Below are 12,633 nucleotides of genomic sequence, written 5' to 3'. Positions count from 1 at the left end.
AAGTGGTTCTAAAGGCTCAAAGTGTTTTACCTTCATGCATTCTATGCACTCCTCCCCAATACTCACCTAAGCCCCATCTCGATCCAGCGATGTGCACTGGAGTCTTGGCTATCCCGAGACTCCCTCTTCTCACTAGCTGAGACAGAAGTGGGAGACATGGGCTCTCACTGCTGTCAATTACAGCCAGTCAGCTAACAAGAAGAGAGAAGGGAGGGGCTGAACTGCTGCTCCATGTGTGAACGGGCACACAGAGCAGTGGGTGCCCCCATAGCAAGCTTCTTGCTGTGGAGGCACCCAACAGGAGGGAGAGGCCAGGAGTGCCTGCAGGGGACACGAGAAGAGAAGAACCCAGGCTGCTCTGTGCAAAACTACTGCATGAAGCAGGTAAGTATAGACATGTTTGTAATTTTTGCAAAAAATAAACAAACATTTAGAATCACTTTGAACACATTTACAGGTTTAACAATGCCAAAGTGAATGAGGCCTAAGGCTTAAAAATGTGTATGTTGTCAATTGGGCCACGGGTAACAAGGACAAATCGTTTTTGTACTTTTTTTTTTTTGTAATGGGCAACATGAAAAATGCATGACACATAAAAGCACATGATCATGTGTTTTAGAGCCCATTTACACATTTTGGGTTCGTCTTTCATCAAAAAATATGCAATATAGAATTCAATGGAAACGCAACTAAGATGCATGTAAAAAGTAACATATAAGCCATAACTAAAAGACATGCAAAAAGGCGAACCTGGCTTTAAAGTGACACTAAAGTATATTTTTACTGTCCAAAAATAATCCATACACATCTGTTAATTACTGGTTTTCTACCTCTGTGTAATGTCGTTCATGAGCTCCTGAACCTCTCCTTTTTCTTTTGTTTGGAACAAGTAGTGCACGTTAGTTGTGGTCACGTGTACTACTCAATGCATGCTACACATCCCATAGTCCATTGTCTATCTTGGGAATGAGCAAAAGAAGGTGGCTACATTCCTACATACAGTGCGACCATGGAGAGCAAATATAGCCACAGGAAGATCACAACAGCAAAAAAGGAGAAGACTGGGAGCAACAGAAGGGACGTTTTTGAAGCAGAACTAAAGGCTAAACATAAAAAAATTGCAAACAGCCAGGCTTTTTATTGCAGAAGAGACATGCAATGTCTCTTCTGCAATAAAGTATAAGTACCTGCCTGTTTCCATCCTTTGCAGAATGTACACTGAGCTGCACATGAACAGCTCAGTTTACATTCTGGCACACTGCAACTGACATCACACTGCACCAGCCAATCAAAATGGCCAAAGACCAGCACCTGAAGAACTTGGCTGACAAGCACCCAATCGGTGCTCATTACACTGCAAGGTCTCTCCCCTCCCTGCTAGTCCCCGGGTGTGGTGCTGGAGACAGCCAGGGAGGTGAGGAGGAGATAAACAGCACAATGTTAAAAGCTTATTTAACCACTTCCAGTCCGGACACTTTTACCCCCTTCCTGTCCAGGCCAATTTTCAGCTTTCAGCGCTATCACACTTTGAATGACAATTGTGCGGTCATGCAACACTGTACTCATATGAATTTTTTTAGCATTTTGAGACAGATAAAGCTTTCTTTTGGTGGTATTTATGCACCACTGGGATTTGTATTTTTTTTGCTATGTAAATGAAAAAGTCCAAAAATTTTGAAAAAAGTGTTTTTCTTAAAAAATTTTGCAAATAAATAGTATTTCATCATAAATCTTGGCCAAAATGTATTCTGTTATATTTTTAGTAAAAAATAAATAAATAACCCAAATTAGTTTATAACCAAAAATTATAATTTTTAAACATTTTTTTTATATTATTTTTTTTTTTAACATACTGTCACCCTAGCAGTACAGTGTCACCAAAAAAAAAAAATCATCATCCCCCACAAGTAGTACAGTGTCACCATGGTGACACTGTACTACTTCTGGGGGGTGATGGATTTTTTATTTTTTTTTTTTTAACAGATTGCTTTTACACCCATAAAAGCTGTAAAAGCAATCATTTCTCCTTCTCTCTGGCTGCATTCTTGCAGCCATTGAGAACTACTGTGTGAGCTGTGAGTGGTCACAGCTTGTCATATGGTATAAGGCTGTTGTGAATAGCCTTGTACCATGTGACCTCTGTGATCATTCACAGATTTCACATGTAGTAAGCAATGATGTCAGAAGTGACATCTTGCTTACTACTCTGCATGTGCTCACTGATTGGCCAATCAGTTATCACATGATCGGGACCTCACAGAGAGGTCCTGTCTGATCGGTGTTCCATTGTGTCCGGAGGACACAGCGGGCACCGGATCGCAGTGCTGCACGCTCCCAGGGAGCGCGCACAAGCAGGGGGCGGGGAAGCAGTTTATAAACGGCCACCCAACCCGTTTATATACAACAGCTGGATGGGAGGTGGTTAAATATGGTTTTGCTTCTTTTTTCCTCATCAGGACCTTGATTTAGTCCGTTGGACAAGTAGTTTTTTTAAAAATGTCCACGCCCCTGCAGCAAACTTTTTTCCCCTTTTGGGATAGAGGTTTGCATAAATAAAAATGGATTGTGGTCAGTGATAGTTTGCCTCAACCCTCTAACTGCTACATCGGCAGGACAACTTGGGTTGTTGAAAACCAGACTTACTGGCTGGATCACTAGGTGGAAATAAAAAAAAAAAGCCTAAAAAAGAAAACGAATGCAGCCATGACATCTAAGAATTGGTAAGCTGCAGTATTAGAGATGTCTACTCCATTTGTTTTCATGACATCTAGCAATCAATGCTCTTCACCCTCCCCTGTTACATTGTATATTTATATTGTGCCTTTGTATCACTTGTGTTTCCCTTGCCACGAATGAACAGCACCCATAGATGAGTCACACATGAAGCACACAGATGTACGTGGATATGTGATGACACGAGAAGGGCAGGTTACAGTGTAGTGTACACACAGCACACAGGCGTCAGTCACACAGGCAGACACGCTCACCAGCCCCCCAGTACAAGGACAGTCCGTGGAAACACATTGAGCTCGGTGTACAATACAGGACAGTGCGCCTGCTGGTAGAACTGGCTCTGCAGGAAGTCAGTCAGACCGTCCCGCAGCCTATCCGCGTCCCCCTCAGCCTATGAAACACACCCGCACCCCTCTGCTCACCTTCCTCCACCGAAACTCCGGCCGACACTAACGGTTACACTCGGGATTGGACACTGCAACAAGCAAGAGGTGCGGTCACGGTACTAGGCGTGTCACAGAACAGTTGGAAGGGAGGAGCCAAGAGTTCTTTCGTTCTTCCACAGCACTAGACACAATATGTGGGCGGGACACACGAGACGATTGGCTCTGCGTTTCGTTCAGAAGGCGTGGGCTGCGGTGTTTAGGAACGTCTCGCTCTTACTTTCGAAAACTTTTTTTATTGGTGGGTGAAGCGGAAAGCAGAGTTCGCCGCCCTGTGATTGGCTGGGAGAATAAACTCCACACGTAGGTAGCCAAGCAATAAAGCCATAAACAATGTTGAGTCTTCGACCGACATGTTTGTTTAGGGCGAGAGGAGATTGTCCACGTTGTATACTATTACACCAATGATTGTTTTAGCCCTGATGGTGGCACCAGGAATCGCTTTGTAGCTATTAAGTTGCTCAAAATTCACAGGATTTTTTTTTGTGCGAGCCAGAAGAGGATCTCCCCACCCAGTCTTCTGTACAAGTCTTACACAGGGACCTAACCCCTAATCAAGGGGCCCTATGTTTTGGTGGGGCCCCTGGACATCTTCTATAGCAGCTTGCAGTGTCAACTGTAACAATAGATGTCATTATTCTGAACATGATGTAAACCCTGGGGCCTATTCACATCTGTGCGCACCAGAAGCGCATTTAAAAATTTTATTTATTATAGGTACTTATATAAATATATATATACAGTTGCAAGAAAAAGTATGTGAACCCCTTGGGATTATGTGGAGTTTTGCATGAATTGGGCATAAAATGTGCTCTGAACGTCATCTAAGTCACAACAATAGAAGAACACAGTCTGCTGAACATAATAGTACACAAACATTAGATGTTGCCATGGTTTAATTGCACATAACATGTAAACATTCACAGTGCAGGGAGGAAAAAGTATGTGAGGCCCTAGCTTAATGACTTCTCCCAGAGCTAATTGGAGCCAGGAGTGAGCCAACCTTGACTCCAATCAGGGTGATGATATTGGATGTGTTGCTGACAGCTGTCCTGCCCTTAAAAAACACACCTGTTTTGGGTTTACTGGTTTCAAGAAGCACTGTCTGATGTGAACCATGCCTCGCAGAAAAGAGCTCTCAGAAGACCTACGATCAAGAATTGTTGACTTGCATGAAGCTGGAAAGGGTTACAAAAGTATCTCCAAAAGCCTTGATGTTCATGTGTCCACGGTAAGACAGACCGTCTACAAATTGAGAAAGTTTAGCACTGTTGCTACTCTCCCTAGGCGTGGTCGTCCTGTAAAAATGACTTAAGAGTACAGCGCAGAATGCTGCATGAGGTAAAGAAGAATCCCAGAGTGTCAGCTAAAGACCTACAGAAATCTCTGGCACATGCTAACATTTTTGTTGACACATCTACAATAAGGAAAACATTAAACAAGAATGGAGTACATGGGAGGACACCACGGAGGAAGCCATTGCTGTCCAAAAAGAATATTGCAGCACGTTTGAAGTTTGCAAAAGAGCACCTGGATGTTCCACAGCACTACTGGCAAAATATACTGTGGACAGATGAAACCGAGATTGAGTTGTTTGGGAAGAACACACAACACTATGTGTGGAGAAAAAAAAGGCACAGCACACCAACATCAAAACCTCATCCCCACTGTAAAACATGGCGGAGGGAGCATCATGGTTTGGGGCTGCTTTGCTGCCTCAGGGCCTGGACGGATTGTTGTCATTGATGGGAAAATGAATTCCAGAGTTTATCAAGACATTTTGCAGGAAAACATACGGCCATCTGTCCGCCAACTGAAGCTCCGCAGAGGATGAGTGATGCAACAGGAAAATGACCCAAAGCATACAAGTAATTCAACAAAACAATGGCTGCAACAGCACAGAATACGCCTTCTGGAGTGGCCCAGTCAGAGTCCTGACCTCAACCCGATTGAAATGCTGTGGCATGACCTTAAGAGAGCGATTCACACCAGACATCCCAAGAATATTGCTACACTGAAACAGTTTTGTGAAGAGGAGTGGTCCAAAATTACTCCAGATCGTTGTGCAGGTCTGATCTGCAACTATAGGAAACGTTTGGTTGAGGTTATTACTGCCAAAGGAGGGTCAACCAGTTATTAAGTCCAAAGGTTCACATACTTTTTCCTCCCTGCACTGTGAATGTTTACATGTTATGTGCAATTAAACCATGGCAACATCTAATGTTTGTGTAGTATTATGTTCAGCAGACTGTGTTCTTCTATTGTTGTGACTTAGATGATGTTCAGAGCACATTTTATGCCCAATTCATGCAAAACTCTACGTAATCCCAAGGGGTTCACATACTTTTTCTTGCAACTGTATATATATAATCATCACCTTTAAATGCTATGTAATTGATCACATCCGTGCTTTTGAAAAGTCCTGTTTGCCGCATCTTCAGTGTGTTTTGTGGAAAACGCACCTTCCATAACGGTCTATTCACACTTAAAACATGATATCCTTAGGGTTCATGTACAGTGCAGATGCTAAACTCACGTTTAGGAGCTGTTCAGCGTTTTTTCAGCAGCCCCTGAACTCTCCCTAATGTTTTACTATGTGTCCATGTACACATCTTAGTTTACAGGCATTTAAGTTTACAGTCGTTTTTTTAACGCAGAAAACTTGTGCTCAGCAGTCAATTTTATTAGCATTTCAAACACAAAAAGCTTGTAAACACAGCTAAACATGGCAAATCGCGTTTATTAGCGTTTGCATTTGAAAAATGTTTTTAACTCTTCCAGTTCTCGATGCTGTCCAGAGCCTTTTTTCATCATGAAAAATGCATGCAAAGCGTTTTCAAGGTACTCAGATGGACAAAACACTGAACACAGGATGTTCCCACCAAGCTTGTCACACATTGTAATGACCAATTCACACCTCAGACCTCTCCCACCCTTGGAAACAAAATATATGTTAATGACCATTCACACCTCAAATTCCTCATGGAGACCCCCTGGCAGGTGGCCTTAATGACTCCCTCCACCAGACACCTTCCCACCCTTGAAAACAAAAGAAATGTTAATAGGCAACTCACACCTAAGCTAATCTCAACACATACTGCTGTCTCTGCTTCTACTCTCTGTATTTCTCTGAAACAGTCTGAAATAGTTAATAATTTACCACTTTTCAGTGCATTCTGGGCATTTAGGAGGTTTTCCTGTGCTTCTCTTTAAAAAACGCTTATAAGCGCGATATGCAAACACAGCTAAGCATGCGTTCTTTAACCTACGTTTTCCAGCAGTCAGTTGCCATCGTTCAGAAGTGTTCCATGTACATGGGGCCTTATTCTGAAAATGCATCTCACATTTGAAGCAGATGTTTGATGCGTTGTGCTAAAATTTTACACAACATATACACATTTTGCATGAGTTTTCATCCCTAATCACCAGATAAAAAAATTGACGTGACTCAAAAAAAAAGCACAGTGCATTTTGGGTGCATTCCCATTGACTATAAGCCTAGGTTCTCACTATAAATCGCACAGGAATGTGCGCCGCATTCCTGTGCAGTTCACATGCAATTCCATACGGTGCGATTTAAGCCCATTCATTTTGAACAGGTTCAAATCGCACCAAAGTAGTGCATGCATTACTTTTGGAAACGCACTGCAACTGGATCACATGTTGCTTTGTACAATGCAATCCGGTGCAGGCAAACGCACTACATTTGAAATCTGCATTTGGGGGTGTCGTTAACATTGCCATGACACCTGCTTCAGATCAAGGGCAATGCGTTATTTTAGTAATTATAAACTGCCAAATACCTTTTCGCATCAGTAGTTAGAGCAGTCTTGTGACTTCAGCAGAGCACTGGTTAAAGCTTGTATGAGGAGTTTTTTTTTCTGCTGTAGGAGGATGTGAAACCTCTGACCCTCTGTGTGGACAGTGCTGATTGGCTCTGTGCTGATCACATGCACTCTCCCAAGGAAAAAAAAAAACGCTATAGCAAAACACACCAAACTGAGCTTGTGCAAGTGACTACAGTCTGTATCATGTGGCCATTTCAACAAGAGCAGGGGCAGAGAAGAAAGGATCAAACAGCCTTTTTACACAATGCAGAGGATTAGCCCCTTAGGTTCCGCACTGAGTATACCAACTGCATATACACACTGATTTAACTGTTGTGGGTTTAGTAACACTTTAAATCAAATCCAGTCTAAACAAGGTTGTAATGTTTTTGACCAGCTTAGAAGAAGGCAGATAATCCAATAAAAAAAAAAAAGTCCCTTCCCTGTGACTTTACCAACCTACATTTCTCTTACTGGTCCATTCTGGATATAAAGCAACAAACATTATGACAGTGCTTAGCAATGAATGGTTTATTTGTCCTTCTCTGGGGATATGTGTAAATGTACAGTGCCTTGAAAAAGTATTCAAAACCCCATGACATGTTCCACATGTCATGTTACAACCAAAAATGTAAATGTATTTTATTGGGATTTTATGTGATAGACAAACACAAAGTGGCACATAATTGTGAAGTGGAAGGAAAATGATAAAAGGTTTTCAAAATGGTTTACAAATAAATGTCTGAAAAGTGTATTCAGCCCCCTGAGTCAATACTTTGTAGAACCACCTTTTTCTGCAATTACAGCTGCAAGTCTTTCTGGGGATGTCTCTACCAGCTTTGCACATCTAGAGAGTGACATTTTTGCTAATTCTTCTTTGCAAAATAGCTGAAGCGCTATCAGATTGGATGGAGAGCATCTGTGAACAGCACTTTTTAAGTCACAGATTCTCAATTAGATTTAGGTCTGGACCAGGGATGGATTGACCATTTGGAAACTGCCCGGAGGGCCCGGGGTCAGTAGGGGGCCCCATGAGATGCCCCTGATACCTTTTTCATAGGCTTTTTTGAGTTTGGGCAAGGACACAGGGGCCCCATGAGTTGTCAGTCTACCCCTAGTCTGGACTGGGGCATTCTAACACATGAATAGGCATTGATCTAAATCATTCCATTGTAGCTTTGGCTGTATGTTTAGGGTCATTGTCCTGCTGGAAGGTGAACCTCTGCCCCAGTCTCAAGTCTTTTGCAGACTAACAGGTTTTCTTCTAAGACTTCCCTGTAGTTGGCTCCATGCATCTTCCCATCAACTCTGACCAGCTTCCCTGTCCCTGCTGAAAAAAAGCATTCCCACAACATGATACTGCCACCACCATATTTCACAGTGGGGATGGTGTGTTCAGGGTGTTGTGTTAGTTTTCCACCACACATAGCATTTTGCTTTTAGGTCCAAAAATTAAATTTTGGTCTCACCTGACCAGAGCACCTTCTTTTACGTTTGCTGTGTCCCCCACATGGCTTCTCACAAATTACAAACGGTACTTCTTATGGTTTTCTTTCAACAATGGCTTCTTGCCACTTTTCCATAAAGGCCAGATTTGTAGACTAATAGCTGAGCTGTGGACAAATTCTCCCACCTGAGCTGTGGATCTCTGCAGCTCCTCCAGAGTTACCATGGGCCTCTTGGCTGTTTCTCTGATTCATGCCCGGCTGTCAGTTTAGATGGACGGCCATGTCTTGGTACATTTGGAGTTGTGCCATACTCTTTCCATTTTCGGATGATGGATTGAACAGTGCTCTGTGAGATGTTCAAAGCTTGGGATATTTATTTTTTTTATAACCTAACCCTGCTTTAAACCTCTCCACAACATTATCCCTGACATGTCTTGTGTGTTTCTTGGCCTTCATGATGCTGTTTGTTCACTAATGCTCTCTAACAAACCTCTGAGGGCTTCACAGAACAACTGTATTTATACTGAGATTAAACTACACACAGGTAGACTATTTACTAATTAGGTGACTTCTGAAGGCAATTGGTTCCACTAGATTTTAGTTAGGGGTATCAGAGTAAAGTGGTCTGAATACAAATGCACGCCACACACTCAGACATTTATTTGTAAACCATTTTGAAAACCATTCATCATTTTTCTTCCACCTCACACTCATGTGCCACTTTGTGTTGGTCTATCACATAAAATCCCAATAAAATACACTTTTGGTTGTAGCATGACAAAATGTGGAAAATTTCAAGGGGTACAACTACTTTTTCAAGGCACTATGTGTGGAAGTTTTATACCATGCCTGAGAGCCAAAAACAGATTTTGCCAATGGGGAAAGTGTCAGAGGGTAAGAGCTGGCAGCCTCCAGGTGTTCACTATAACTCTTCAGCCATACCTTAAGAAACTTTAAAGAGTTACTAAAGGTAATTTTTTTTTAATTAAAACAAGCTTGTTATTTTGTCCTACTCTGTGCAATGCTACTGCAGAAAGCAGCCCCGGTGCTCATCTGGGGCCAGCCAGCGGCGATCTTGGCTCTTCCCCTTTTTCTTGTACCTCCATAGCAAGCCGCTTACTATAGGGCACACAGTGTATATGCACACCATAGACAAACAGCACGGCTTCGCTTTGCTCCCTTCTCACAGCATTTGATTAATAGCAGCAGGAGCAAATAACTCTGCTGCTGGCCTTGTTCCTGGAAGAAGAGGAAGAGAGGGGAGAAGATATGCAGACGTTCACAGTGCTGGATCGCTTCTGCTCTCTGTTCCTCTTCACACAAGAAAGAGTGAGGACAAAAAGCTAATAAACTTTTTTTTTTTCTCTTTACCTTAAAGTGGTTATAAACATCAGACAGGAAATATGACCAAAACATATTCCTCTATAGTGTATACTTTTCTCAATCCAAAGGACCAAGTGTAATTTCTGTCTGCTGATTTGTTCCACTGCCATCAGCAATAATCACTTCTGACACCAAGATAAAAATGGTGACAGGGGAGGAACCTCCAGACGATTGACAGCCTCAGCTCTGTTCCTATGAGGTGTGTGGAGGGTTTGTCTTTTCTCTCCAATTGGCTCTCAACTCTCCGCACTGAGCTCTTCAGCATGTAACTTCAGCTCTCTTCCCTTTTTTTCCTGAAATCTCAGCCAAGCTTTTTAAATTCAGCACATTGAACGGATGTAGAGAAGAGAAAACTGCAGATAAATAGGTAGAACTTGAGGAGGAAGATTTGTTTAAGCTCTGTGTATCACTTGAGGCCAGTCACCTCACTGGGTATAGCAAGGGTTTATAACCAAGGAATGCATTACGGTTAAAAAAAACAAAACACCATTGTGTCTGTACAACCACTTCACTTATCCTAAATGCCAATTCCCAATTGTCTCTATTGCAAGGCAAGACTCTGGTGCTTTAATTCTTAGTCCTCATGCACACTGGACATTTTTGCAGCTGCTGTTTTGGCATTTTTTCTACAGCCAGTAAACTCCCCAGCATGTTATCCTATGTGTCTATGCACACAGACTGTAAATCGACGTTTTTTTGGCAAGGGCATTTTATTGGCTAGGAAAAAACCCCCAGCACTAGTGGGTTTCCAGTGTAGTTTTTAGCTGTAAAAACGCTCTAATGCTGGAGAGAAAAAAAACAAAAAAAAAAAAAAAACACACAGCTGCAAACCACCGTGTTCGGACTTTTTTTTTTTTTTTTTAACAAAAAAAAAATATTTTTTTCCTTTCGTAAAAAGGAAAAAAAAAAAAAAAAAAAAAAAAAAAAAAGCAAAAAACCGCAGCTAAACGCGACTACAAAAATGCTAAAAAACCTCACATATTTAACGTTGCTTTACACGGCTAACGTTACCAGCGTTATTAAAACACCCCGTATGCACAGAGCCTTATTCTAATTGCACAGGTGGAAATTGAGCAAAAATAACTACATTTTGGACAGAGTTGGGAAGGGTTATTTTTCTTGTGTCCACATTAAAGAGATTTTGGTCACTTACTATTCTATTTTTCAACACACAAGAGTGTAGAATCATACCTTAGCCTGAGTTGCCCTTTAGCAGTATAGTAATGACATATTAACAACCAGGACAGAGAAGTAAAATGGTAAGCTCCCAACAGCTTATACACTGCCAGAATTTAGAACCTAAAAGTAACACTTTTTGGCTGGGGTTTAACTGCTTGCCTACCAGGCACTTATACCACCTTCCTTACCAGGACAATTTTCAGTGCTGTCGCACTTTGAATGACAATTGCGCAGTCATGCAACATTGTACTCATGGAATTTTTTTCATTTTTCTCACAAAGAGCTTTCTTTTGGTGGTATTTAATCACTGCTGGGTGTTTTATTTTTTGCGCTATAAACAAAAAAAAAACAAAAAAAAAAAATTTGGAAAAAAAAAAAAGTTTGTTTCCATTATAAAATTTTGCAAACCGGTAATTTTTCTCCTCCACTGATGTGCGTTGATGAGGCTGCACTGATAGGCAGCGCTGGTGGGCACTGATAGGCAGCAATAATGGGTACTAATAGTTAGCACTGATGAGCTGGTACTGATAGTCGGCACTGCTGGGCAGCACTGGTGATGTGTGACTGCAGGGCACTTGTGGTTGGAATTGGTGGGTGGCACTGCTGGGCACCGATCATCAGTTCCCTGATGATCGGTGCGGATCTTTTCTCTGACAACTGCCAGTTCTCAGCAGTACTTTCCTCACGCTCTGACAGCGTGAAAAAAGTGCAGCTGAGAATCGGCAATTGCATTTCCCGGTAATCAGCATGTCATTGGACACAGCGATCACAGAGATCGCCGGAGGCGCATGAGAACGCGTTCCGGGAGGACGTCATACGACAGCCTCCCAGAACTGGCCAGCCGCAGTGCAGCTATCATTCGGCTACCTGCGGTCGGCAACTAGTTAAAGGCTTAGTTCACCCTTTACCAAAACATTGCCTATGCAGGCAAGAGGTGTCTAGTCAGAACTATACAATTTGTTTTTATGTACAAAGTTGAATCATGGCCTTGCTATAGGTGTAGGCCACTTATGTACCTCCTGAAGCCTGACTAGAATACTACCAGGATGTTGCAGTAGCTCTGAGTTCAGCATTTGAGTGCCCACTCCTGTGATGGTGGAGGTGAGAAGAAATGACTAGGCCTCTTTTCCGGTCAGGCTTCAGGAGGTGCATAAATGGCCTACACCTATCGCAAGGGCATTATTCAACTGTAGTTGATGAACCAACCCTTTAAGTCACGGACACGAGATTAGACTTCTCTGAATTTACTATTTTTATGACAGGGCTTGATAAACTTGCTTTGAATCTAGGAGCCAGCTAAAAAAGTTAGGAGTCAGTTTTTTTTTTACCCTCGTGCCTACTGGTTACTTTCACCCCCTTCCTGCCCATGCCAGTTTTCAACTTTCAGCACTGTCACACTTTAAGCCCTGGTTCACAACGGTTGTGTGGACCACAATTTGCGTGGGCACGAGAGCCCATTCATTTGAATGGACTTCCGTGCCCTGGGACACGCAGGGAAGAAGTCCCTGCACTATTTTGGAAATCGCAGCCTGCAAGGGAACCGAGGTTCCCAGTACAGTTGCGATTTGCCGTGCGGGCGTCATGCCATTACAATAATAGGCACCTGCCTGCGGATCTCAC

The 12,633-nt window shown here is 42.4% G+C and overlaps 1 protein-coding gene across 1 annotated transcript in view; it reads right to left on the bottom strand.

Moving 5' to 3' along the window:
- The window catches only part of FARP2 (FERM, ARH/RhoGEF and pleckstrin domain protein 2), a 179,005-nt gene extending 175,721 nt beyond the window's left edge, over positions 1–3,284 (bottom strand). The window contains 1 exon segment of the mRNA XM_089665638.1: positions 3,156–3,284. The gene's annotated coding sequence lies outside the window, so the exon portion shown is untranslated.
- Between the last annotated feature and the right edge of the window lie 9,349 nt (positions 3,285–12,633).

This window comes from Staurois parvus, unplaced genomic scaffold, assembly GCF_062004578.1.
Source record: "Staurois parvus isolate SC_StPar_1 unplaced genomic scaffold, SC_StPar_1.0 ptg000049l, whole genome shotgun sequence".
Lineage (NCBI taxonomy): Eukaryota > Metazoa > Chordata > Amphibia > Anura > Ranidae > Staurois > Staurois parvus.
The sequence above is the reverse complement of the archived record's forward strand: the minus strand, read 5'-3'. Positions and strand labels throughout refer to the sequence as shown.